General features: G+C 37.2%; 1 long non-coding RNA gene across 1 annotated transcript; it reads left to right on the top strand.

The window, feature by feature from the left end:
* The first annotated feature begins 7555 nt into the window (after positions 1-7555).
* On the top strand, positions 7556-19651 carry LOC147654713 (uncharacterized). The gene is made up of 2 exons (XR_015282975.1): positions 7556-11412; positions 17217-19651. It is a non-coding gene; the product is annotated as an uncharacterized LOC147654713 (long non-coding RNA).
* Positions 19652-26883: the final 7232 nt, after the last annotated feature.

The raw sequence follows: 26883 nt of genomic DNA, 5'->3' as shown, positions 1-26883 counted from the left end.
GTTTCTTACACTGGCTTTTAGTATGATGCCACATAACTGGAAATGCAGGAGAGAAAAAGTGAAAGGAGAAAGGAAACTTTTCCAGAAAGTTTAGGAAGAAGGAGAAAGACAGAAAACGAGGATGATGGTGGAATCAAAACCAAAAGAGAGTTTGCTGTAATGTGGGGAGGAGGTAGAGGAAACTGAGCTGAAGAAGGTGTAGAGAGAAAGCAAGACCTCTTGGTAAGAGTGAGTGCAGCGGTAGTCAGGAACAGGGCAAGACTCTATAACAGAAGAATAAAACAGATTAGGAAAGCAGAAATCTGTAAATGCGTGGGAGACAAAAACTAGAACTGGAAGCTAGGAGACATAGTAATACAAACTACTTAGCAAAAAGATGAGAAGGGATGGGAAGCTGAAATTCAAGACAGTCTGGGGAAAAGCCAAAAGACCCAACATGTGAGCCTTGGAGGAAACAGTGACCAAAGACCTTGTAATCCAATAGAGAATTTCTGTGCTCACCAGTTCTCTGCTGTCAGCAGCATAGCACAGCAGCTTTGCCATGCAGGGACACAGCACCCTGCCCTCCTTGAGCACAGGTCCAGTGATAGCAGTTTGTCACATTCCATTAGACACTTTGTTAATTCAAATGGGAGAAGCCTCTGCAGAGGATGAAGAACCATTCACCCCTGTTGGTGACCCCAGCAGGTGTAGATATAACACCATATGCTCTAATGACTTTAGTGCTTATCTTTTAAAAGCCGTATGCAGCTTATAAAAGATTAAACTATGCCTTTTTAAAATACTTCAGAACTAAATTCTTACAGACTAAAAATTCACCAGCCATTTTTATATACGTTTTCATTCTCCTTCTCCAACACTGGAACCATGTATTACTTTTTTAAAGGATCCCTCCTCTCTGGCTGTACTGAAGGACTAATATTTCGGGAACAGAGGATATGTGTCTCCCAAAGAAGACCCACTTCTATAACCCCTGCCTCATTTGTTTCTGAATGGTAGAAGAGCGTGGCAGGGACATATAAAGTCTTTCTCCTGAGGAATTGCATCTACCACAGATTATACAGGCCTACACGGTACAACAGCTACCCTATAGCAGAAGTGCAACATAAATTTCTCTGATATTTTTCAATCAACATCGTTCCAATGACAGTCATAGCATGGTCAATATTTTTGCTGGTGTACTTCTGAAAAATCCTGATAGAAAATCTGTAAGGTAGTGAGGAAGAAGACAGCAAATTAATGAGTACACTAAGGACTACTAAAAGTTTTTAAAAACATTAGGATTCAACTTTAAAATTATATCAAATCAAAGCAAAACATTAATACTTAGACTTTATATTCTAACAGTTTATATAGGCACGTGGAAGTACTCTTAGTCCATTTGCCAAACTTTCTTTAAGTTCTAAATAAATACTTCAGAGTGAATACTTGAGCTATGTCCCACATTTTACATATATAATTGAAATTTTTTTATGGATCTCAACAGAATGAATATGCAGAAAACAGCAACTGATTTCAAAGGAAGATAAATCCTTTTTGTCAAAGCTCAGGTGAAACCTGGACTGTTAATTCTCCTACTCCCTGCCTCTGCCTTCTGTGACATGGGCAGAGTGACTGGAGGACTTGTTGATGAAGATTGAGGTAAAAAAGACATCTCAGTCCGCTACATATCCCAGGCAACCAGGCCTCACATTTCCTTCTGGAGAGGTCCTATATATTCTCTAGTTTTCCTTTTATCACCACTCTACCTAGAGAAAATTTTCTTGATGCCCTTCCAGTCCCTAGCCAGATTTAATTCTACCAGGGCTTTAGCTTTCCTCACCATTCTTCAAAACTGAAGACTTCATTATGTCTCTGGGCAACTAGTCCCAGTGTGCTTAGTCACCCCCACAATAAAAGAAAGAAAAAAGCTTCTTCATATGTCTAAATGGATTTCCTCCAATTCAAACTGCATGTTTCCTGTGGTTCCATCACTGGATATCACTGGGAAGAATTTGGCTCTGTCTTCTTTACTCCCTCCATCAGGTATTTATACACATATATGTATCATAGTGCCTACGAACATGGTGTGAGAGAGGGAGTAAAACCTGTGAAACAATGAGCATGAATGAGAGAAAGAAGTTTTATTTAAATTTCACCTGGCCTCACTTATGGTCTTACATGGACTTTTATTACATTAATAGGCTAAATGTTCTGCTAAACAGCAGCTTAGCAGCTTAGAAATTTTCAGCCAAAGAAAATAAGTAGGTATGAATGTGAAAGATGTATACCAAACAATGAACAGCATAAAGAGAAAACATTGACAATGTGACATATTCAAGTCAAATTTCAATCGATTAGTCACTGCTGAAGCAGAAAATGAATAGAGGTCTAACGTGCTGATGAACAACTTCCAGTATTTCTGTGGGCAACCAAAGACAGACACACAAACAACTTCAGTAATACATGTTCCTGGAGCTCATTTTTTTCACTTAATCTTTCGTATTAAAAAATATAAAGGACATGCTTTAAACACGGTGGAAACTGCTATAAGAAATCTGGACTTTCCTGAGCCATAGATTAAATACTTTTAGTTGTATTCAAACAAGTGATCCACACAGTTCAGCAGAAATGTACATTTCAGATCTCAGTTTGTACCTATAATATTATTTCCTTTGACTATGATTCAAGGACAAAACCACCCTGCTGCAACAGTGACTTGCTACTATATATGCAAGTGACAACTAGAAACTGTGACAAAATCCATTTACACAGATATGAGATTATAAGTTAAAGTAAACACACCGCTGTTCAATCTAAATTCAGATCATTTTCATCACTATTCACAACAGAGAGGAAAGAATTCTGAAAGGTTTTTTAATACATCATATTACAATGAATATTCACAAAATAAAGACATAATAAAAGACCTAGAGTTGAATAGTTTAGAGAGGACATTTTCATGTGCTGTAATAGTGTATTAGATTAGTTGACCCTTTTTTTCACCTGTGCCTTGTATCACCAGAGATAATATAACATGATTACAAATATGACCATGTACCTAACTGGGTTACTCTGACCTTGTAAAACCACTAAAGCCATTTGCAGTGTTCAAATACAGCACCACATAGCATTATCAAGGCTGAAAACTAAAAGTGAAATAAATGCAAACCTAAGATTTTGTCATCAGGCTACCTGGCTTGCATATCTTAGCTAAACAAAATTATTCTACCAAGAACTAGTATTATTGCTACAGTCTTCCATCTTGAAACTATTGATTTGGCCAATTTGCTCTGAAAAGTCTAGAAACCTTTTAAATGCAAGTTTTTCTATATAATTACTTGTCAATATTTCCTTCCAGAAAAAAAAAAAAAAAAGTTATTATATCACTGCTTAAATGTTTACAGATGATGGAAGCATAATAAGTGCTCTTATAAATAGCTATTTAAAACCCTGGAAAGGTTTTACAAACAGGTCATGATCTCAAGGTCTACAAGTCTCCAGGGCTTCATGGATGTCCACTGCGCATTAAAACTCGACCTTGCTGAGAAGGTTAAATTATTTGAATGCTATGAATAGAAGAAAAACAGGCTTCTGTTGCCATGAGGTTTTACACTGGTAATCATGCAAAAATTTGAACCATTTTGAGCACTATTACAGTTATTACACACATTAGTTAGTATACATTGAATTAAGTATACATAAAATCCCAGTGTGATTGACCTAATGCAGGTCCATAAATTTGTAAGCACATCAATCCAAGAAAGTTTGCTTTTGCAGCTCTACCCATTTCTATCCATTAATTTTTTTTTAAAAAATATTTTCCATTTCTAAAATGTTGTTCATAAAGATATACTTAACATTGAACTTACTGCAATATATATATCTCCACATTATGCTTTTGCCATGGGATAATTACAGCTGTCAACATTTGATTTTGTTTAAAAATATTCTGGAAGTTCAAAATTATATGGCATCAGCATTTTAAGTGGAGAACATTGTGTCTTCATCAAAATTTACAGAAGACCAAAATATTGTTGAACACCAGCTTTTGAATTCCTTGCCCAAATAGAGATTCTGTCCCTGGAGTGATTTTGGCGTTTCTCTTGAGCTAACGAGGAAATTATCATGGATGCTTCCAAGCAATTAAAAATGTCAGTGGTCAGTTTAGCCAATTTCTTGACAGCTAGACGAGACTGGCTATCATGTTGAGCTGTATGTCACCACAGCTACACATAAAGATAATAAAAAAAAATTTTCCTAGTCAAAAATTTACATTTCTGTAAATTTTATTAACAGTTTAAGGAACAGCTCAAGCAAAATACTCAAATTTTAAATATACTCAATTTTCCTACTTATCAGCTATAAAAAGTTACTCTGGTACTCCCAAAGTCACTGAAACTCTCAGGACAGGACAGATTGTCTGTTCTGTCATGGGCTTGTTTGCTCATGTCCCTCAGCCACATGATGAGATGCTCAGGGTACCAGACCTGGGGATTAACACCAGGAATGTGGCTGAGCAGAGACAGCAGTGCAGAAGGGTGGGAATCCAGCAACAAGACACGCAAAAGGGAATGTAGGTAATGATGTGCACTTCTGCTCCCATTGCCAGACACAAAAGTGACACTCCTGAATCATCACAACAGGGTCCTGTAGAAAAGAAATACTGTGAAAGCACAACAGTGAAAGGCACTGGACCAATCTCTTTGCCTTTTATCCTTCCCCTCTCTGCTGGAAGCCACAGTGGGGAGGAACATTCAAACAGACTGTCAGAAGTGTCTAGATGGCTCAGGTACAGAAAGTGGTGGAAGGCAGGCACTTAGAGGAGGCATCCACACATAAGAATAGAGACGTCAGCTTGGGACAGGATGAACTATTTCCTAGATTTCCTTCCTCCTCACTGATCTGAGATATGCACCCTTGTATCTTGCCTCTCTCCTAAGCTACACCTAGGTTCCATAGCATGACAGAAGAAGAGGAGACAGAAAGTAATTATATTTTAGAAAGGAACATATGAACAGTAACATTATTCTTCTACTCTTTTTTCTTTTATTCTTTTCCATATCAAGGTACAATGTAGACTAAAGAAAACAAATTCAACCAAACCAAGCCACAACAAACAAAGCCAAAACAAACCTAAACTGAATAGCAATAAATTATGCCAGTGAAAGATATATTGAATGATTTTTCTTTGTTTCTTTTTTCATGATATCATGAGAAAGAAACTTGTGTTCTTTAAAAGCCAGTTTGACATAGGTTTGTTTCAAAAAGCAGTTGAGGGAACAACCCGCCATAAGTATTTTAACTTTAATCAGAACAGATGCATAGTTCAATAATTGTACTACAGCATAATTTTTCTCACTACAGATATTTTTGTTCCCTACTTTGCCTGTATATTTAACAATACAGTCAGCAGTTAAATGCAGATTAAGATCCTAACTTCTAATTTAAATACAGGCATAAGAAAAACAATTGCAAAAATCACATATTAAGACAAAGTATTAATTTTGCTCAATGAGAGTGAGAATAAGCAGATGTATCGAATCAGTAATACTTCAAAAACTTCTGAAAATCTCAACTCTTCATTTTTACAATTCTTTTAATGGAAATTAGTAATATTAGCTCATAATAGCCAGAGTTCCTAAATATTTTCTCAAGGGAACACTAATAGGCATGCTGATAGTGTTATACCCTAAACTCCACCTCCTAGATGGGTAAACTAGAACTATAAAAAGGGATTTTTTAAGGTCAGTGGCAAAAAAAAAAAAACAAACCAAAAAAAACCCACCAGAAAACCAAAACAAACACCCAAACTGCCCCCCCAAAAGAAAAAAAAAAAAAAAAAGAAAAAGTAAAGAGTTTGAATATGATTGATGAATAAACTATAAATTAACTTGAATCCAATACAACTTTTTTCTATCCATGAAATTGAAATAATACTTTCTGGTCACTGTGAATTAAGAAAAAGAGATAATAAAGAATTAAGATGGCAATCTCAGGGGAAATGTTTGTAAAAATCAGTGGCTGCTACATGCAGCCAGGTCACTGTAGAAATAAGAAAAATCATTATAATAATTCACAACCCAAAGAGAGCCCCTAGCTGGTGTACTATTATGGCAATAAGTCTCTTAACCTTATCACTGGCGAAGTTTTACTTGGAGCTGCCCTTCCTGTATCCCATGTACGCATGTTTCCTACCACTCTCTCTGTCAAGAGGTAAAGAAAACATAAAACCATTACTGCCATTTAGTGAAACTGGCCTGAAACTGTTTCTCTAGACCGTTCAGTTTCTCTAGACTGTTAATAAAATTCCACCAAAGCAATGTTTTTTATCATGAAACTATAAAAATGAGAGGAAAAGAAAAAGACAAAAGGAAGATTCTCACTCACCACACAGTTGATGCTTTGTCTTGGTGGGCAGATTCCATTATTTCCGTTGTCATCACATTGTGTGATAAACTTTTCTGTATACTTTCTATGCAAAGGTCATCCTGTGGGACTGGTGATTCAGGGACAATATTTTTTTACCCCATCACACAAAAAACCTGTTTCTTTCATCAAAACACCTTTTCTTTCATCTATTCTAGAGAATTTGCTCACAAGAGATCAAGTCCTTAAAATTTTTCATCTGCTTTTTGAGAAGCACCTGGAGTGGTTAAATTGTAGAAATGTGTTGTGAATGACTCAAACCCTTTTTTTTTTTTTTTAACTGAAATTCAGTGCTACAGTAAAACTTCTCTCCTCCAAAAGTTCCACTCACCTTCTGCTTTCAGCAGGGATCTATACGGAAATGGCGGGTTGGGAGAGAGAAGATTAATACAAATTTCTATTTAATTTATTTCTATTTTTATTTTCTACTTAATGCAAATTTCTATTAATTTATTTTCTGGAAGTGATAATGTCTTTTGAGATAAACTTTTAAGGCAGTGGAATTTTTGGGCAGCAGCAGAGCTGTCAGCACAGTGGTGACTGCACAGACATTTCTACCACCCCAAAGGTAATTTGCCAACTGCAGTAACTCTAAAATGTCAACTAACTGATGATGGATGGATGGATGGATGGATGGATGGATGGATGGATGGATGGATGGAAGTATTCCTATACTTTACTTTGGCATCTGGATTGTGAACTCTGTAAATTGCAACCTGGCTATAAAATGAAGGAAGTTCTGTGTCACAATGTGCATAAAGGAGTTGCTGAACAAATACAAGTACTGCACCTTGCCTGTACTAATTGCAGATGTGGGCTAAAGAACTGCCACAGGTTGAACTTCTGTGCCTTTGTTTCTTAACACAGGAAAGTCAGAAGGGAAGGGCAGATATTGTTCTAGTTTGGTTTGGAAAACAAATTTATCTGTAGAAATAGAACAGAACATTTTTTTACATCCTGTCATTCACCCCTGTGTGGGGGAAAATTATGTGTTTAGTGTTTGCATACTAAGAAAACAGCTACCTGTTTTCAACTAACAATTATCTGATCAGTTCAGTCAGACTCAAGTTTGAAAATAGTTTTTATAATGCATATACTCTTGGAAAATTCCCATAGATAAATGAATTGCGAAAAATAATACTTTTTTTTTTTTTTAAGTAAAAACCACTATAGAGTGAAAATTAAATCAGTGGAGTTCCACAGAAGTGGTATGAGTTTCAGAACAAATCATGGTAGAATCTACAGTATTTAAAGATAATTTGAGGTTTCTGAAATACATAAATATATCCAAGGGGTCTCACCTCATTGGGTCTTTAGAATAAAGTCTCTCCCTGACTTCAATTTTAGTTACTTTATCTTATGTGAAACAACCCATGTTCAGTGCTAATAAATTAGTGTTTTCGCAGGTTACGATTATAAATGCATTCTATTGTGTAGGCAAGGAATGAGTACAATTAGCAGAATCCCAGGGGACCTCAGAACTAGAATAAAAATCCCTGCACATTCTTAAACTGACAGTAGTTTGGCAATCACTGCTAAGAGGACTCTAAGGAAAGCCGGAGCCTGAAAGTCTCTGTACTGAGGGAGCACCAAGAGGAAGCTGAGCAAGTTTGCTTCATTTGAACTGGGTTTCAAATTCTACACACAGAAATATGGCCCACATCTGTTGCTAAAACGTGGTTTCATAGAGAATTTAATTTAAGAAGTGATATTTTTGTTAAGGAAAAGGAAATGGGGTACAGTACAGGCCTATGTAATATTTCTCCAAAATGTTTTTCTTTACAAGTACCATGTTGCAAATTTTCATATGCAGCAAAATATCATTTTCCAGTCATGCTTCAGCATCAGGGCCCTGACCAAAAAACAAAGTAATGTTAAGACTTTTTAAGGTAAAATACTATATTACCATCTCTCATGATGTCCTAATCAAGCCATGTCCTCTCAAATCAATGTCCACAGTCTCTGAGACAATTCAATTAACACCACCAACCTGAATCAAAATATAGGACCATTTAGTTTCACAACTCATCCAAATCTGATATAGATCCAAATTCAAGAAAAATTAAGGTTCTCTCATCCCATGGCTGAGACTTCTTACTCTTCTCCATTTTTCAAATTGGCTATTTCATGGAGGGTTTAAGATAAAAATTTATTGAAGCCAGAAGGAACAAAGGTTTAGAACCATTGCATAGATAAAGAAAATTAGTTTACAATTCAATATTATACCTCTTCTAAAAAAAATAAAAAATAAAAAAGGCAACTGCAGTAACAATAGAACAGGCAGTTAAATTCTATCCCTATTTACATTTTTTGAATGGAGGTATGAAACAAAGATCAGAGACTGCTTTATCATAGGTCAAGTTATCCCCAGCTGAAAGCTTTGGTACAGAATAATCACTAAAATGATCAGTCCTCAGAAGTGTCAAGTTATACTTAAGGAAAAGCATTTGCAGAATTGGGATCTAAAACATCTGTCTCTGAAATAATTCAAGGAACATTAGTCACACTAATCTTTTTCAGATTTCATTTGCACTTGAAGAGATATATTAAATGTATTCAACCAACAACAAGCCATTTGTTCTGAAAGGTACTGTTTGAATCAAACTGCACTAAAGCAAATCCTACACAGGGCAGATTCTTATAAGATTCATGTTTTCCCTGCAAATTCTCCTCTAGAGATTATCTAGGTAACTTATTCAGTAATAAAAAAGCCCCTAGAAATATCTGTTTCCATGGTTAACATCTTAACCTTCTCATGAAAATTCACCTCAATTTTTAAAACGTGACAGCAAGGATTGTCTGTTGGAGAACCTTGAATCTTTTGTTTAGGCCACATTAGGAGTTACCAGTGGGTCAAGGGAATTTATCTTTGCCTGCTTCTCAACGCTGGTGAGTCCCTCTTGGAGTGCTGTGACCGGTTCTTGGCACCCCAGTATGAAAGAGATTTAGACAGACTTCAGAGTCCAGGAGAGGGTCCAGAGACCTGTGGCTGTTCAATGTGGAGAAGAGTAGGCTCAGGGGAGTTTTATCAGTGTACATGAACATCGGAAGGAAGGGTGTGCAGAAGACAGAAGAAGACTCATAGTGATATCCAGCCACAGAACCAGAGACAATGGGCACAAACTGAGACACAGGAGGTTCTGCCTGAACATCCCTTTTTTACTATGAGGGTGATTGATCACTGCATAAAGCAGTATAAGAGGCATTGATGGGAATTAGAGTTGGTTCCCTTCCAGGGGAGTCTCCTATCTGACAGGATCATATCACTTCTTGCTGACTTGTTGACCTCCTGCCTTTCAAATGCTAAATTTCTCTCCATAAAATGGGGCTAGCATGCCAAAATTAATAGAGGCTTGATTGCATGAATCTAATTTCAAATCAGGGCTGAACCATGAAAAGTAAGAGTTTGAATTCTTCTGTCGGTAACAATTTTACCTGCAGTGAATGATGAACAATTTACCTCTAATAATGAAATGTTTGAAAGGCTGCTGTATTTTCTGCTCTGGGCATCACTGCTGGGATCTGCTATTCTTGCTTATATTTCCTTTTCCAGAAAAAAACCCTTTAGGGACTTTGGAGGGCTGCCTTTCCTGGGAACCCTGAGAGGCAGACAACTAGAGATTCTCCATTCTGCTAATAGGGTGGCAATTTCACATGCATGACTGTAGGATTTCTTTTATAAGTCTTCCAGAGAAAGGGCAGTTTCTTATAAATTAAGTATGTGTAGTGGTTTAGATTTGCTAATTTTGTTTCCCGGCCAATGCACCAAATAAATGTTGTGGTTTTAAAGCAGTAACTAAAAAAATTACTAGAAAACTTACTTATTTCTTGCTGTGAGATATGGATTAGAACAAGAGCAAAATAGGCTTAAAACTTAAAAGGAATAAAGAAAGTTTATTAACAAAACTGTAAGAACACCAGAATAAACCTCCAGAAAACCCCTTTATCGCCCACTACCCACCATTCTCTTGTTCACATGACAACATAGAGACAAAAAACTTTGGAACTTTGGTGTTTAAAACAGTCCCAATTCCTTCTAGAGTCTTTTAATCAGCCTTTGCAGAGAAACTGAAGTCTTCTTCTGCTAATCTATGGAGTTTCTCACAAGAAAACTATTTCTGTTATATCTATTTTTCTGATCCCAACTGCCCAGAAATCTGTCATCAGTTCACTCCTCCCATTTCACATCACTCTGAGGTGTGTATGGGTCAATGAGTCTAGGGATTTTTTTAAGGATGAGTTATTCAAAGGCAAAAGTTCTTTTCATCTGTCTCTGTGAGCTTCTCTGGAACCAGTTTTTTCATTGCCCCTCAAGGCCTCAAATCTTCACTTCACTCTGTTCCAGCACCTCACTGTATCACAATTACTCCACCTTTTGCTCAAAATCTACACTTTGAACACTCCATTCTTCCCAATATACTCTGTCATGAATTAAAGGAATTTTTTCAGAACACTATTGTCCATCTCCATAGATTTAACAGAAAAATATTTCAGCTTATAAAGCATCTCCTTATTCTCTCTTCCCCATCTAAAAGTTAACTCTTTTCTTCACTGTCTTTGATGATTTTATGATGCCTTTTTCTTGTTGATTCTCTCTGTCTCTCTGGGAAAAAGGAGTAATCTGTACGTCTTATCCAGGTAGTAAAAGAATTGAAGTCTTGGAAAGCTGCAGATGTTCATGGTGTCAGGTTTCAGTCCAGCAGCAGAAACTACAAACTAAGCCAGGCTGGCTCCGTTTCTGCCCCCCGCCCTCTGCGGCCTTGTCCGGCCTGGAGAGGGGGAGGAGGCCGGGACAGAGCCTGTTACCTCTTCAGAAGCCGGAAACCAAAGAGAACAAGAGAACTCTGGCTTTACATCTTAAGGTGGTGTTCACAAGTTGATCTCACTTTTCAATGGTCAAAACTGCTGTCAATTCTTAGAAATGACCAATAATTGGCCAGGAGAAAAGACTCCCATCAGTCCCCAGCAGCTTCAACTTCCTTAGCACTCAAAACTATCTTAAAGGTAAAGTCACCCCATGACAGTGATATCTGAGTAAGTCTGTCTGTTGATTTTATCTGGAGTGCCTGACATCAATTGTAATAATCTCAGTGTACACACCTATTTCTGAAAGGCACAGCATGCAGTTACAGCAACCTGGTCCAATAACAACACAAAGGCAGACATACAGTATTTCCTTATTTTCCATTCAGAAACACATTTTATTTTCCTCCTGTTTGATTTTCTACTGGGAATATCATTCAGAAAGTTTGTCCAATTGCCATCCTAGGCAGTTTTCAAGTGCTGACTAGATGAATCACTGAGAAACTTCTGATCTCAAACCTGCTGCTGCTTGGAGTGGGAGGTTGGACTGCAGATATTTTGAGGTCTGTTCATCTCATTTTTCTAACGACCCTCTGTGTCAGGTTTTCTGCTTTATCTAAATTTTGTCACAAGTTTTGCTGATGCTTCTACTAAAGTTGTAAGTAGAAGATAAAATCTGACTGCTCCAATGTTGGATCCATCATCAGATCATCTGAGTATGAGCGTAACTTCATTCTGATAGAAAATGTCTTCTAACACGGTCCTTTCTTTTTGTTTCTAATTGACTAGAGTTGACTGGGTTCAGATTGGACAGATAAATTCAAGATAAATTTAGCAATGGATTTTGTCTGTACAAGAAAACACTACGATAAGCACTCACTAAAATATCAAAATATCATTTGCATTTTGAGTTGTGCAAGTGATCACCTGCATTGCTCAAAACAGCTCCTGCTTCCTTCATTAGATGGCAGAGACCTGGTAAAGGAAAGCTGCCAGAATAATTTCAAGCTTCTTATGATTCTGCTGAGAGAGATAGAAAATAAATGGGGAATTACCATATTAAAAAAATTCTCTTATTTTTAGTTATTCTGAATAAATTAGCCCAGGTGAAATTTTCTGGAGGGTAATGAAATGGAAGATCTCTTCCAATACATGTCAGAGCTCACAGCTACTTTCATCACTGTATATGCCATATCCTTCTGTAACGATGTGCTTTTCCCACATAAACATGCTGTATGGTGCTGTAATGATGAAGCTGCAGTTTGCCTCAAGAGTTTCTATGTCTTGCCTTTTCACTTGATTAATTGCATCCAAATCTGACAGTTGGCATTGAGGCTGGGGAACCTCCATCAAGAGCTTTCTTAGCTGCATTTCAAAAGCCATTTTCATGTCTTGCAAAAACAAGTCATTAGGTGGACCTGCTGCTGAGAACTAAATTATTCCTATAGAAAATATGTTTTAATGCACAGTTTAGCGTAAAAACCTAACTCTGGCAAGCATGCTGATGGCATGTCTCTTACCAGGTTAATATGACTTTATTCTGCTATCATTCATGCAGGATGGCAAGCATGCTTTATGTGAGAGAGAAGTAGGAATTAATGGATATTGGGTGGACTGATGAGCCACCTGGGAGCCTGGAGAGTGAGTGGGGGAGAGCAGGGGAATGATGGGAGGGGAGGGCACAGGGCACTTTCTGTATCTCAGTAACAAAGACCTAACAACAAATGGCTTCATAAAATAGCTTAAGACAGAATAAAGAAAGGAGGGCAGATATTGCAAATAATGTCTTATATCCCTTCAGATGGCTGGAACCCCATGCAATGATGGACAGGATCTGCACAGCAAGTTATGGGAAGGTCCATCTAGGTTTTGTGTCTCTCACTCATCTGCCTTCCTCCATCTGCCCAATGCAGAACACGGGAGAGGCTGGTTAGTGTTACAGCATCCCCAGCAGTGCCTCGCAAAAATACAAAGACCATGAGCACAAACTGAGGTTTTACAGTTTTTGAAGTTTTTACAGGAAGTTACAGTCAAACACAGCAAAAAAAATCTTTTGCCATGAGTACAGACAAACCCTGGAACATGGTGTACAAAGGGGCTGTTGAGCCTCCATGCTTGGAGATATTTGAAACCCTGCTGGCTCTATGTAGTCAGTCTGTGTTGGCTGTGTTTTGGGCAGGGCAGTTGGACAAGACCATGTCCAGATGCCACTTCCCACCACCCTCATGCACTGATTCCATGAACCAAAGTAGAACACTTTTTGTAGCCTTCACAATTTAAGTCATTATTAAGACAAAGTTTCTAGGCAGACGCCAAATCTTTTCTACTCCAGCTAGTATCTTACCCAGAAGATTAAAAAATGAAAAGAATGTAGGATGTGTCTGAACCAAATTATTCAAAAGCTGAGAAATGTAAATTACTTGACTGCCTTAGCAAACTTTTTTTGACACTTTCTTGAAAGATGATTTCTAAAGTTCCTGACTATCCTTATCCAATCCTTTTAACTCTTTAATCAGCATTAGTCATTAGATCTGCCAGCCCTTCTAATGAAACAGTGAATACAATATCACCTGTCTTCTTGTGGGCATGTATTTTGATGCAAAAAGGAGATGGTTCAAGATTAAACTTTATTTTTTCTCATTTTACAGCTAGTGAACAAGCAATGAGATTCTAGTCACTATTTGCTTTACAGTAATAGGCTAGAAATACTTCCGTGTCTTTTAAGGTGCAGAAAAAAATCTTCATAGCAATTTATATATTCAAAGCACATCTCCAAGCAACTCTGCCTGCAGCTGTGATTGCTCAGCAATTATTTAAAAGAAGCTTCAGGTATCAAAAGTTAGATCCCTTGATAATGCACTTTCAATGTCCAGTTCTGAAGATTTCTGCTTAAGTAATTTGTCCTTTCTCATATACTAACTTTGTGGGAGAGGCAGGGACAGAAGGCAATTTCCCAAGCTTACATTCATCTTCTTTAACCTTTCTAATCTTTACTCTGTCATCACCCATATTCTCTGATAACACTCGGCTTCCTTATCCAATGAGGCAAGGAAGGACCAGCTACCTTCCCTATGCAGCCTTAATTCACCCGAGGGCACTGGACAGATGGACCCTGAGCAGTAACAGACACATGCTGTCTTCTGAAAGAACTGTGGCCACTGAATAGAGATTACCAAGTACACAGTCTGACAGCTAAAATATGTTTGTGCTAACAAATCTGAGTTTCCTGTGTAGTTATTACAATCCTGGCCAATACTGAATACTTCCTTCCAGCAGTGGGTGGGTGTATGGAGAAATCACCTTTGCTCCTTAAAGTTTAAAACCAGCATGGGAAGGAAGAATCATATAGAAACAAGCTGAGTTCATGTTCCTTAAATCAGAAGGGGTTTTAAATCTTCTACATCCACCTTTTAAACCAATATACAGTTGTAGCCACAACACTTTTTCATATGGAGCAACCATAAGATGGAAAAACACTGCACTCCTTGCTAAAATGTCAGTGATTTTGTTGATCCCAGAAATATGGCAAGGCACCAACTCCTAAGCAGTTCATTTGTATCTGTATTTTTTCAGGACATCAGCCCCATTTATCTTTGGTTCTTCTCTTATCCTTATTATTTTTTTGTGGCCAGTGTTCTTATACATGAATGAATATTCAGTGCTGTTTGATCTTTGTTATGGAGTACTTCAAAACTGTCGTGATCTCTGTCATGATGTCTGATCATGATGTCACTACACACTGAAGGAATTTTGACTTGGAGTTCAGGATGGTCTGAATTTTATCCAAATACATAGAGATATTTCCCCCCACACACTTTAAGATTGATCACCCTGGTCAATCACATTCTATCACTCCTCCAGTCATCACCAGTGACCTTAATCTGGTCCTCAAGGAGTGATTTTTCCTAGGATATCAATTATGTGCTCAACAGAGAAGCAGAAATTACCAAAAAAAATGTAGAGGAGATATGCTGACCAATCTGGGTGAAATAATGTACCCCTGTAGAAGTTCCATTACACTGGAAGAAAGATTGCTGAAGAAAAACACGCCATAATAGTCTCCACTTAAGATGAGGTCTCTAGCAGCCACATTCCATGTATATTTATAAGAACAGTTTGTGATGATAGTTAGATTTCCCAAGGATATTCTAGTGAAAAAAAAAGGCTCCATGCAAACAGAGTGCAAGTAAAAAGAACTGCAATGCTCACTTGTTCTGTTCTCCTTGCTGTACTGGAGCAGTATTTATTTTAAACTCTGTTTGACTTGATCACACTTCCACATTGAAAATATCTCTATTACTTGTTGCATGTGTGACTCAATCATTATTTATGGTTTCAGTTTAAAAGTCTTCCTTTGACTTAAGCAGCAAATTATCTATTTTTAAGTTTTGCCAAAGTCTTTGGTCTGGATATAAAATGAGTATTACTTTCTTTTTTTTTTAAAAAAAAAAAGTTTATATTAATTAAATTGCGCTGTCAGCATTTCCTTACTCATTCAAGAAATCTGTGGGTTCAAATCACATCTGAGCTACAAAGTTCTACATTAGTTGGTTTAATTTTTAAATAAAATGCTTTGGAATAATTTTTAAAGACTGTAGAGAATTGGTGTGAGCAAATTTCTGATAGAATCAATCTCATAGGAGTCATAAGTCAGTCTTTGTTAAACTAGCAGACCAATATGAAAGTACTGTTTTGAAAAAAGCAAAACTGAGTTCCTGTTTGCAGCCAGCAGGAGTAAAACTAGAATAGCTTTCCCTTGGTGAGGAGGAAAACTATCAATAACTGAGTAATTTTGAGTAGAGGAGGCAGAAGAGAAACTTGATATTCTCATGCTCTGTGGTATCTTTTATGAGAAAGTTCCCTGTAAATGATCTGTTATTTTTTAGCTCACTGTCAGTGACTTCCAGGAATTCACTCTAGTTCCTTCAAAACAAAAGCACAATCCAAACAGCAAAAATGAAGCTGTAGATTGAACTATATGCCAAAAGAATCACATTATCAGTCAAGGGTCTCACTGTCATGGGACCACTTGTGTTGGAAAAGGCCTCCAAGTGTTGATCCAACATTGCCAAGTCCATCCCTAAACCATGTCCTAATCCTGAACATTTTTGTTCTTTTGCAAAGGCCATTCTCCTTCCCTCAGTGTTGCTTCAAGGCCCTTATTCCTATCTCTGCAGAGGGGTCTTTATAGGGCCAATAGCCCACATTTATACAGGGAAAAGTTATAGTTGAGGGTGAAAAATAATTTCTGTGCAGGTAAAGACTTTCAGGAGTGTTTAAATGACTCAGGAACCACAGTTTTCTCTAAAAATAAAACTGGCTTTTGAAAATCCCCATCTATTCTTTCTTTCCCCTGAAAATTGACTATGTCTGCAGTTGGTTATACAGAACCAAGACTAGAAATGGGTGGTTCAATGTGTCTTGAAGATGAAGGACTCATCTGCTGAAACATGAAATAATTGAAGTTATCCCAAGTCAATGCATATAAAAAATATTTCATTTCACAAAATAGCTTACATTTTTCTGCTGAAGAAGTTATAATTTTGCTTAAGCAATCAGTATATGATTGAACAGAAACAGCCTGAAGTGAATATTTCATTATAAGGATTTTTTCCCTCAACTATACTCAATAAAACAAAAATTACTCTGACTTGCTTGTAAAACTACAACAAATTTGGTCTTTTACACTCCTGCTGTCTTGTAGCTTTAGTACAAAAGTCCATTCCAGGCTAGGAGCCTGGTAGTTGTCTGCTACCTCATATCTCAAGTTTAAGTGCATCAACTGACCAGTGTAAATACATTTCAGGTACATAAAATTGCTTTTGTTATGCTATTATTCTATCTTATGAATGTCTATAACTCCATTAAAGATATAAGAAAAATGGCAACAGTACCACCTGAGCAAGCATTTTAAGTGTTGATATGTTACAGTCACTATAAATTAACACATTATTTTCCAGTGATTACTTAGAAATAGTAATCCTCTTTTCCTGTTCCTCATTTAGCATCTTGGAGAAAAACACCAATCACCTAAATGCCATGGATTTTTAAAAATAACTATACAGAATCTCTGAAAGAAGAAAAGGTTTCACTTCGTTTTTGGTAGCAAAATGTGTGTCACCACACACCTATTCCAGAACCCTGCATCACAGAAGTGAATGTGGAAGACATATGCTATCATCTCTGCTGCAAGGCATCACTTCTGGAATAAACACTTGAGAGCAGTAGAGAAAACAGCACTGTAGGACCACTTATATTTCACATAAATAGGGATATATATATATATATATTAATTCCTATACTAAATGTTGAAGTAGATCATAGAAGGTATTGTCATGAATATTCTTATGGGAAAAAGTTCTTTCCTTCTGTTATATGAAATATAAAAAAGAAAACCCAGGTTTTAAAAAACATTAAATTTGAATAATTTTTCAGATTTGTTTAAGGAAGGTTTGGGTTTTTTGGTTTTCTTGTGCTTTTTTGTCTTATATGTATTGTACTGTTACCAGTATGAATTCCTTTTGGTAATATTTAACTTTATGCAAATCTCAGTACATTCAGTTTCATTTCTTAGTTATTATGATTTCTTTTATTCAGACTATCAGTTAAGATTAGTTATTCGAGTTTTTCCATTACTTCTGGGATCTATTTTTTTTATAGTAAATCTATTGGCATAAAAGGGCATTTGTCTTCTACTTTAAACCTCATTTACACATATTTGTTCTTCCCACACTTTTCCTTCCCTTTCCCTCCTATACAGATGATTACCACTTTCATTTCAAAGGAAAAACAGGGTGGAGGAAAAGAACAGTTCTTAAAAGTTAGGTTGGAAATTAGCTAGCAGCTATTTTCACAGAATTTTTTTCCCAAAGCATTATAAGCACTCCTTTTCTAACTAACAGAAAAAAGGAATTGTTTCATAAGATAGGCTTATGGAAACCAAACAGACAAAAATTCAATAGTGTGCTATGTAAATATCATGGTAAAAGAAATATCCACATAATTTTTCTTTCACAAAAGGATCAATTGTATAAAAGCCTGACAACAAATCAGGGAAATACAGTGCTTGTTCATTGAGGATAGGACAAGGATCAATGGGTTATATTACTGATATGTTTGATATTTAGGATACCCCACAGAATACTGAAGTTAAACTGCTGGAGTTTTCATCAGTGGACCTCTCCTCTCTCTTCTCTTCTTCTCCCCTCCACTCTTTTCCCCCCACATCTCCTTATTTCCTTTCCCCTCCCCTCTCCAAAGCAGAGTAATCCTGTTTTCATGAAAGGAGTAGGGTACAAAAAGGTTTTTGCAGACCATTCTTTTTTAGTTAAAAAAGCTTTTAGTTTGAAGTTCATCTATTTGCCATCTCTTTTTTTTTTATTTTTTGACTTACAGAAGAACCACATATTTAATTCTGTGGCTTTAGGAAATCATCCCTAGTTTGCTGAAGCAATACAAACAAGCCATACTCCTTCAGAAGCCCATTACATGCATTTTCCCATCCATGCATGGCATTGGAGCTAATCAGGGAGACCCCATGGGACACTCATGGGAAAATGGTAAGGCCACAGGAAAAGCTCCCAGTTCTCACAGGGAAAGAAATATTCTCCTGAAAAAAACATCAGTGCATTTCAGAAGAGGCAGCTGGTGAGGGCTTTTCATGTGGGGTCTGGGGTGACCTCATTACCTCCTCTGCCCTGCTGCCACCCTCAGCCCCAGCTTCCCAGCTGCTCTGGGGGAGCTACCCCATGCAGCACCCTGACACGCTTTCTTATCCATTATCTCAGAAAGCTTGCATTGTTACTGGAATAAGGGCACAAATATCTGGAATTTGGGTGAATTCTTGCAGTTCCCCAGTTCCCATTTGCAAATTCTCTTGGTTTTCTGGTTTTCTTTTTTTTCTTTTTTCTTTTTTTTTATTTTTTAAACCTGATATAATTTCTTTTGATAAAACTTTAAATAAAAGTAGAAAATGTTTGGTATTTTCACAAAAAGGCAGTAGTGGCTGGAGAAAGTGAGGAAAGCCATAGCATTTTCATCATTGTTCACTGCTGAGTAGGTAAACGTGGCTGCCCCAGGAGTAAAGATATTCTCACTTCCCTCTCAACTCCACCCAGCTACCTTTTATATTGCTTTTCTCAGTGCTAAACCCCACTAGCCATAGTTACCTGTAATCTATGCCCCACCCAAAGATAGTGACAGACCACCAGGAGAGAGTATTACACCTGCAACAAATAGGGCATGGCTCCCAAAAGCCCCAAAGAAGTTACATCTGCTACATTAAGTGTTTTACCATAACCAAAAGGAAGTATGAATGTCAATGGAGAAATCATTCTGCTCAAAATTAATATTGTAAATATTTTCTTCTGATGCCACCAACCACATTTGCAGGTTTAACAGTAATTACTGCACATTCATTAAAAGAGTAGGTTGAAACTTTTGCTAGAGTCTGTTGTTTGTTTGGGGAAAGTTATGCCAAGCCAAGAAATGAGTGGTCATGCAAGAGTGAGTGGAAGAATGATGGTAGGGTTGGGAATTGCCACAGGGAAATCTCACCCTTGTGTCTTCCACACCTGTCAGATCTAACATCTTCAGAAACTTCCTAGCCAAAAATCCACCCTATGCAGCAACAGATTGACTGAGTGGATGGATGCCACCAGCTGTTTTCAAATGATCATGCTGTAGACACCACAAAGAGGTTTATGAAAGAAGCTCAAAAGTAGACCTGCAAGTCTGTTGCATGCAAAGGACACAACAAGAAGTTACGTAGATTTACATTGAAGCATAGCTTATAATTTTATTATGCTGTCCTGGTTTAGGGATAGTATTCCTCAATTTAGTGCTCCCACTAAAACCACATGCCGCTACCCCCACCCCTAAAATTGGAAGTTCAAAAGGCAAAGATCATGGGTGGAGATAAGAAAAATTTGCTGGAAGCCATAATGAGATAAGAAAACAAGCCCTAAATGGCAGCAATACCAACGACAGAGTGTATAAAATAAGAAATCATTCATGCAGAAAAACACCAGATTATAACAGACAATATAACAGACAATACTGGATGTCTCCCTCCACCTGACTGAACACATCCTCCCTGTAAAATAGTTTCTTTCCCCTGCTCCCAGCAATCAGGTGAGGTAGTACAGAATAACCTGGTCCTGTGTCCTGGCCATGCCTCCTTCTGGGTACTACAAAAATTAACCCTGACTGGAACCAGAATATCTGTCTGAAGATCCCACCTATATACAATTCTAAGATTTCTATTGTAAATGGAGCCCTTAACACTACCAGTTTTGGCACCACAGCAGTTCTGTGGGAAAGACACCACATAAACCCACTTAAAATAATCATATTGAGACATAATAAGAGACTTGAAATGTTTTTCTGAAGAAGAGACATCAGGCAATTTGAGATGAAACTCGATGCTCTGTGTGCTTCCAGAGTTCACTGCAGCAGCACGAGATCAGTGCCAGCACAAGTGGGAGCAGACCAGCTGCTGCAGTGTGACATGCCAAGCAGGCTGGTACACCCCACCCCACACAGCACAGGTTATTTGCTTAAGGAGCACACCAAGCTGGGTCCTACCTATTGCTGGGTACCCTCCTGCAAGTGGATGTATGCCCCCCTCCATCACTCTGAGTGCTGTTTTCACATCCTCCAGTTCATAGTAAGTCAAAAGAAAATATTGCCTTCATGTTCCATGCTCTGGTGCTGCATAAGCAGATACTACAGGTTTAGAAGTCTTCATTAATTTCTGAATGTTTTAATTAAATACTAAAGAGGAAAAAACCCAGTCACCATCGGTTCTGGTACAAGAGGTCAAATCAAGTATCAAATGGAAAAACTACAAGGTGTGTAACTGTGTGGGCAGAACAGAATGAGATACAGAATCTTTGACCTCTGCATTTCTGGTTAAAATCTACACACAGCTTTATAGTCAGTTAGTTATAAAAAGTATCTTGCCATTTGACTCATTTCTTTATGCCAAACTTCTGAAGGAAATTTATTCGTAGTTATATTTGAATCACTGTCTATATGCCTTGACACTTCAAATCAAAACACTAGAGGAATCTAATGATTTTAATTTTAATTATTTAAAAAAAGAATTAAAATTAAGTCCTACCTGGTCTTCTGCATAATTTTACCACTAGGAAATCTCTTGGGAGTTGTTTCTAAGTCACAGTCTTCAAAACCTGATGAAGTTTCTAGCCTGAAAAGTCATCTTCTTGCTCCAACAAACCTATATCTTTTTGTTCATTCCCTTAAAATTCTCCATCCAACCTTGATTTGCTGTTCCTCAGGCTTTGTACTGTTTGCTTTCCCACTGGGAGTGTACATTTTTTAAAAAGCAAAAATACACCAGTAGCCAACAGTCATAATATCCACAAAACAACACAGAAGGTACATATATCACTTCTGTAGACATGAATAGCCTTAAATTGATTTGCTCTTTTGTCCATAACAGAACAGCTGTGTAGTTCAGTGCAATCTGAAATCCATCTAAACTTGTATGCAGAGCCAATTTTACAGGGCAGTCATCCAACATGAAAATGTGAGGTCTCCATACACTAATTTCACTTTTTCTCCCAGAGATAATGTTATCTCTGAGCCCATCTCTATATTTAGATATTTGCATCCAGGATGTCACAGGTGTGTCATCCTCAGTACCAGTCACAGTTTATTTAAAGCCAGTCCATATACACAAAAAGGTTTCAGATACAACATCAGCTAAAGTACAGCAGAAAACTTATTCAAGTATGAGATAAAAAGCTCTTTTTTACACCAATTATTACCATGCTACACACTCAAAGTCAGGAAAATCAAGACAAAGGGAGAAAAAGGACTTGCTTGTTGCAGTGTGTGGACAATCCCTGTGAATTACAATGAAGTGGCAAAACTGGCTTGTTTACTAAAAGCATTTTGTGCTGTAACTTTCATCCCACACATCAAAATCCTTTTTCCTACAGTTCTTATATTCTTACTAATGCCACAGGCACCACACTGGGAGACACAGTGATCACATACAAAAAGCCTGAAAGAAGTGGAAAACAATATGTAAGTAACAGAAAGGTACAGAATTAAAACACTTGAATATTTAAATCTACTTGGAGATTTGGAAGACAGAAATGCAATACAAACAACTTCAAGATGTCCAAGTTATGTTTGTTAAGTGTGTTTTTAATTATAGAGTCATACTTCACGGAAAAGTGGGGGGAAAAAGTGTAGGTAGCTCCAAAACATTTAGCAAACATCCACGCCGTATCTCAGAACAGCTTACAGCAAATATAAAGCCAATAGTAAAGCACAGTAGCAGCAGCCATGAGGAGAGTGTGATAGTAGAGCATCATCACCACTTTTTTTGGGCATGCAATACTGGGAATTCATCAGAAATCATTTTCAGATAGACTGTACGGTGTTCTACTGTACAAAGCAACAACAGAACAGTCATCTTCCCTTAGAAGCATCTCTGCTAATCTTTTGTTAATCTGATAATATTTCTTCTCAAATCAAATCTAGTCATCAGTTAAACTCTGGATTATACATGAAGGGCAGACCTGGTTGTCTCCCAAAAGCATTAGTCATAAATCTCCAAGTTACCCAACCAAAAGCCTGTCTTCTGCTGAAGTCATCCTTGGGTGTCTGTATTTAGCATGGCTCCAGAAACAAAACCAAAGGCATGAGTTTAATGAGTTGAATGAAGGACAAATACTCACCTAAGTGAATTCTACTTCATATGTCCTGCATAGCAGACACCAAACTCAAGTGACAGGGGTGCTCCCTTTCTTTGAGAAGTGATAGCATTGATGTCCAGTACCAGTTGGTGTTACGCAGACTTTTTGAATTTTCTGAGTAAAGCAAAGACCTTCCAGGAAGGCTGACCTCCAACACTCATTAGCTGTGAAGCTGTGCTGCTAACCACGAAAGCTGTGCTGTGCTCATATAGTTCTTCCAGAATAAACTCATTAATACTAATACTAGCTGTTTCCACTCATTCTGCAACACTCAAAACCTCTTCACACAGCCTAAAGTACAAAGTTCCTGCTTTTCTCACTTCAGTCCTGACACTGCCTTTCTCCAAAAAGAAAAAGGGAAACATTGCTCTGAAATGAACAGCTGAAAACTGTAACAGATGAGGACAGCACAGCAGGATTAGATAAATGCTTAAGAAGCAGAAATATTTTAGTCTTTTCATGTAAATATTCCTAGTGCTAGATAAAAAGTTAAAAGGCATTGTTTGCAGGGGGTTTCTGAATTTTTGAACATTGCTTTTGAACTTACATATCATTTAAGCATATTTATCCTTATAGAGCTGAATGCTGCCATATAAAACAGAAGAAATAAGTTCTTGTGAGTTCTCTTCTCAGCAGCCCTTTTTTTCCACTACACTAGAAGCAAAAGCAACACAGGGGCTGGAGGTGTAGATGCACTCCTCACATGGTTTTGTCAGCATGGAGAGAAAACTAACCCTTTCTCAACACTGTGCTATCTATTGCTTCTGTAACTCACAGCAGCAGTGTGAAGATTTCTCAGACTTATCAGCACTTTAGAGAGAGGAAAAGGCTAAGTTTTATTATTATTAGCTTAATTTCTACTCTTTTACTGCACACAAACACTTACTACTGGGCCCTAGGGAAGCATTTACGACAGCAGTCTCATTTCTTGCTCCTAATACTGGCTTTAATTAAATGTTGTTTTTTCCCTACTTAGCCAAGTGGCATAGGACACAGGAATTATTTGAAAGGACTTGGGAGTGGACTCAAGGACTGGTACAGTGGAATTAATCATATCTGTGCAAAAGGAATGGCTAATTTTCTGTCAACTTCTTTTTAACTAGTCCCTGCCCAAAGTGCTGTGACTTGCTCCTGCAATGTGTCAGCCCAGCTAAGATGTCCATCAAGTAAATAAAGTGTGATTGCTGCACTACTCCTATGCTTGGAAAAAAAAAAGTAGTATCAGATGTTTGTGACACAGTCAATGTCTTGAAACCAGAATGCAGAGACTCTTAATTTCTCAGCTTTATTAAGCTTTTATCATACCTGAAACATTTGGCTGGAATTGGTCAACCCAATATAGGGAAGCCAATACAATTCACTGCTGCAAGAACAGACTTGGTTTAAAAGCTGCCTCCCTTCTCAAATTTTTAATCTGTCTTCAATGAAGAAAAAGAAATTGAATTCTTTTCTCTTCTTTAAAAATGAGTTAATAAACAAATCCCTAATTATATGCTTCTAGACATTTGTCTGTAAAGAACCAAAGCTAATGCTTATATGTTCTGGGGATATCTTTTATGCAGCCAAACCTAATGGGAAAGGAGCAATACATAGCAGTGGAAAAAACTCCTTTCCTGAAACAATGTGGAAAAAAGTTGATAATCTCTTTCCACCAAAAAAAACAAAACCAAACCAAAACAACAAAAAACCCACCACAGAATTCCTTTCAGAAGAAACAGCATGGATTCTAGGTACCTGAATTTCTGATAATTTACTGCATCACTTTATTCCAATGATTACTTAATTAAAGTACATTGAGAGAAATGGCTATACATTCCAGGAATATCCTTTTTTATTTTTCTTCTTAATTTATACTCACAGCCATCATACTAATCCTAACTTAACAGCGATGGATATAAAGAAGAAATTTGAATTTCAAGTCTAGTATGCTAGGAGCCAGGAGACTAATTTAAGCTTAGTAAACAACAGAAAAAACAAGCCACAGGCAGCTTGGCCAACAGTTCTTTTGATCCATAGAGGTACACAGACAACATGTAATTATTGGAAAAACACATCTAATCAAATCATGCTCTAACTCCTGGCAACACAATATTCAGTCTTTTGCCTTTTTACTAACTTTAGTGGGTTGCTTCCAGCAGCTGCCTCTACCCATCAATTATCACCATTCCTTCCGAATTCTGCGCTGCTGCTTTTGTCACTGAAATAAAGTTGCCATTTGAAATGGGTTTTCTCACTGGTTATTTTGTGGGACAGATACTCTTGTGACAGTAGCTGCAACAAAGGATTTTGGTGTTTGAGAACCCATGGACTGCTGGATGTGCATGACAGAGCTGAGCAGCCAGGACTCAGCTGTGCATTGCTGGGTCACTGGTAAATTCCTAGGGCAGCTGGGTTGCAGTTACAGGGCTGGAAAGCATCTCCAGAAGTCATCTAGACCAACCTCAGTCCACATCTTCACAGCTGTTCTACCAACTTGTCTTGAAATCCTGCAGCAAGAGGGATTCTACAAGTGCCTAACACTATGGAATTTTGAGGTTCTACAATCAACAGAATTTATTTGCAAATCATCTTCTCTCAATAAAAAATATGCTTCACTCATTCTTCTGTTATGTATAACACAACATTTCCCTTCCTGCATAAGGAAAATTAGACTGGAAATTTTGTTTTAAGGATCTTCTTCATCTATTGAAGAACTTTTCATTTGAAAGCTATGGGGTCTAAACATTCCAAATTTTGGAACAAACACAGAAATTTTATGCTAACTCAAACAGAACCAATAGACCTGCAGGCATTGCCATTACAGTACAGGTTATTGCACATTTAGATGTCGTTCTCTCTATTTCAAGTATTCCCAAATACTAACTGCATAAACTGAGAGCAGGGGTAAAAGAAATGTGTCTGTCATAACAGTGGTATGTGAATAGTTATTTGCAAGCATGATGGGGACACTTCTATGTTCCATCTGCCTCATTATTTCTAATGTTTTGATATTGTCGAACCTGTCAAAAGAGAAGATTTGTATCCACATCTGAAATCCCTAATAGTCTAAAACAACAAAAAACCTTTTGGAATCATTGTGTTCACAATTATATGACTTCAATTAAAATAAAGCAGAAAAACTTGAAATGTTAGAAATTAATAAAATTTAGAATAACTTAAAAGTAGAATTTTTTTGTAATGCCAGCAAAGATTTTTTTTACTAGATGAATTTATACATGCTGTCAAAAGCTTGATGGAGTTTTTGTTTTTGTTTGGTTTTGTTCTTCTTCTCTAAGTATTTTGCAGTTTTAGTCTGTAAATTAGTGCCAATTAATTTACAATAAAAACATATCTTTAGACAAACTTCAAGAGTTATGAGTCATTATTGCTGTCCAGAACACATTTCCATTTTCTAATCCTTGGTTTCAATCAAAATTTCTAATCACAAATATGTACCTAAGTCAGTTAATGAATAATTAAATAATGGAGGGGGTGGTACAATATTTTTTAATGTAAAATACATTCAGAATCCATAGATAAAGCTAGCTAATTATTAAAGGTCAAGAGAATGAAGATGATCAGAGTATATTAGATTAGAGACCACAGCACTGAGATTCTCAGAGTAAAATTACATTTGGTCTCTGAAATAGGCAGGTGTTAATAAATACACAAAAATTAACTAATAAAAGCCAGTAGCAGCTGTCAAATCTGCAGCACTTCTTTGTTAATTTTTAAAATTTGTTCTACCTCGCTGGAGGAAAAATGAAGAGCAAGTTATATTTTACTGTGTGCTTCTGAAGGCAAGGAGTAACAGGAAAATGAACTACAGGATAATGCATGTGGAGATGCAGAATGACAGGTACATGAATTGCTGTTTTTGTTCCATTTTTCCTTTTGTTTTATTAACAACAACAATAACTGAAGAAAGCCTGATTTTGGCAACGTGAATAAATCAGAGGTC

This window comes from Cyanistes caeruleus, chromosome 2 (genome assembly GCF_971803275.1).
Source record: "Cyanistes caeruleus chromosome 2, bCyaCae1.hap1.1, whole genome shotgun sequence".
In the NCBI taxonomy this organism is placed as follows: domain Eukaryota; kingdom Metazoa; phylum Chordata; class Aves; order Passeriformes; family Paridae; genus Cyanistes; species Cyanistes caeruleus.
Note: the sequence above shows the minus strand (reverse complement) of the source record. Positions and strands in the feature narration are given on the sequence as shown.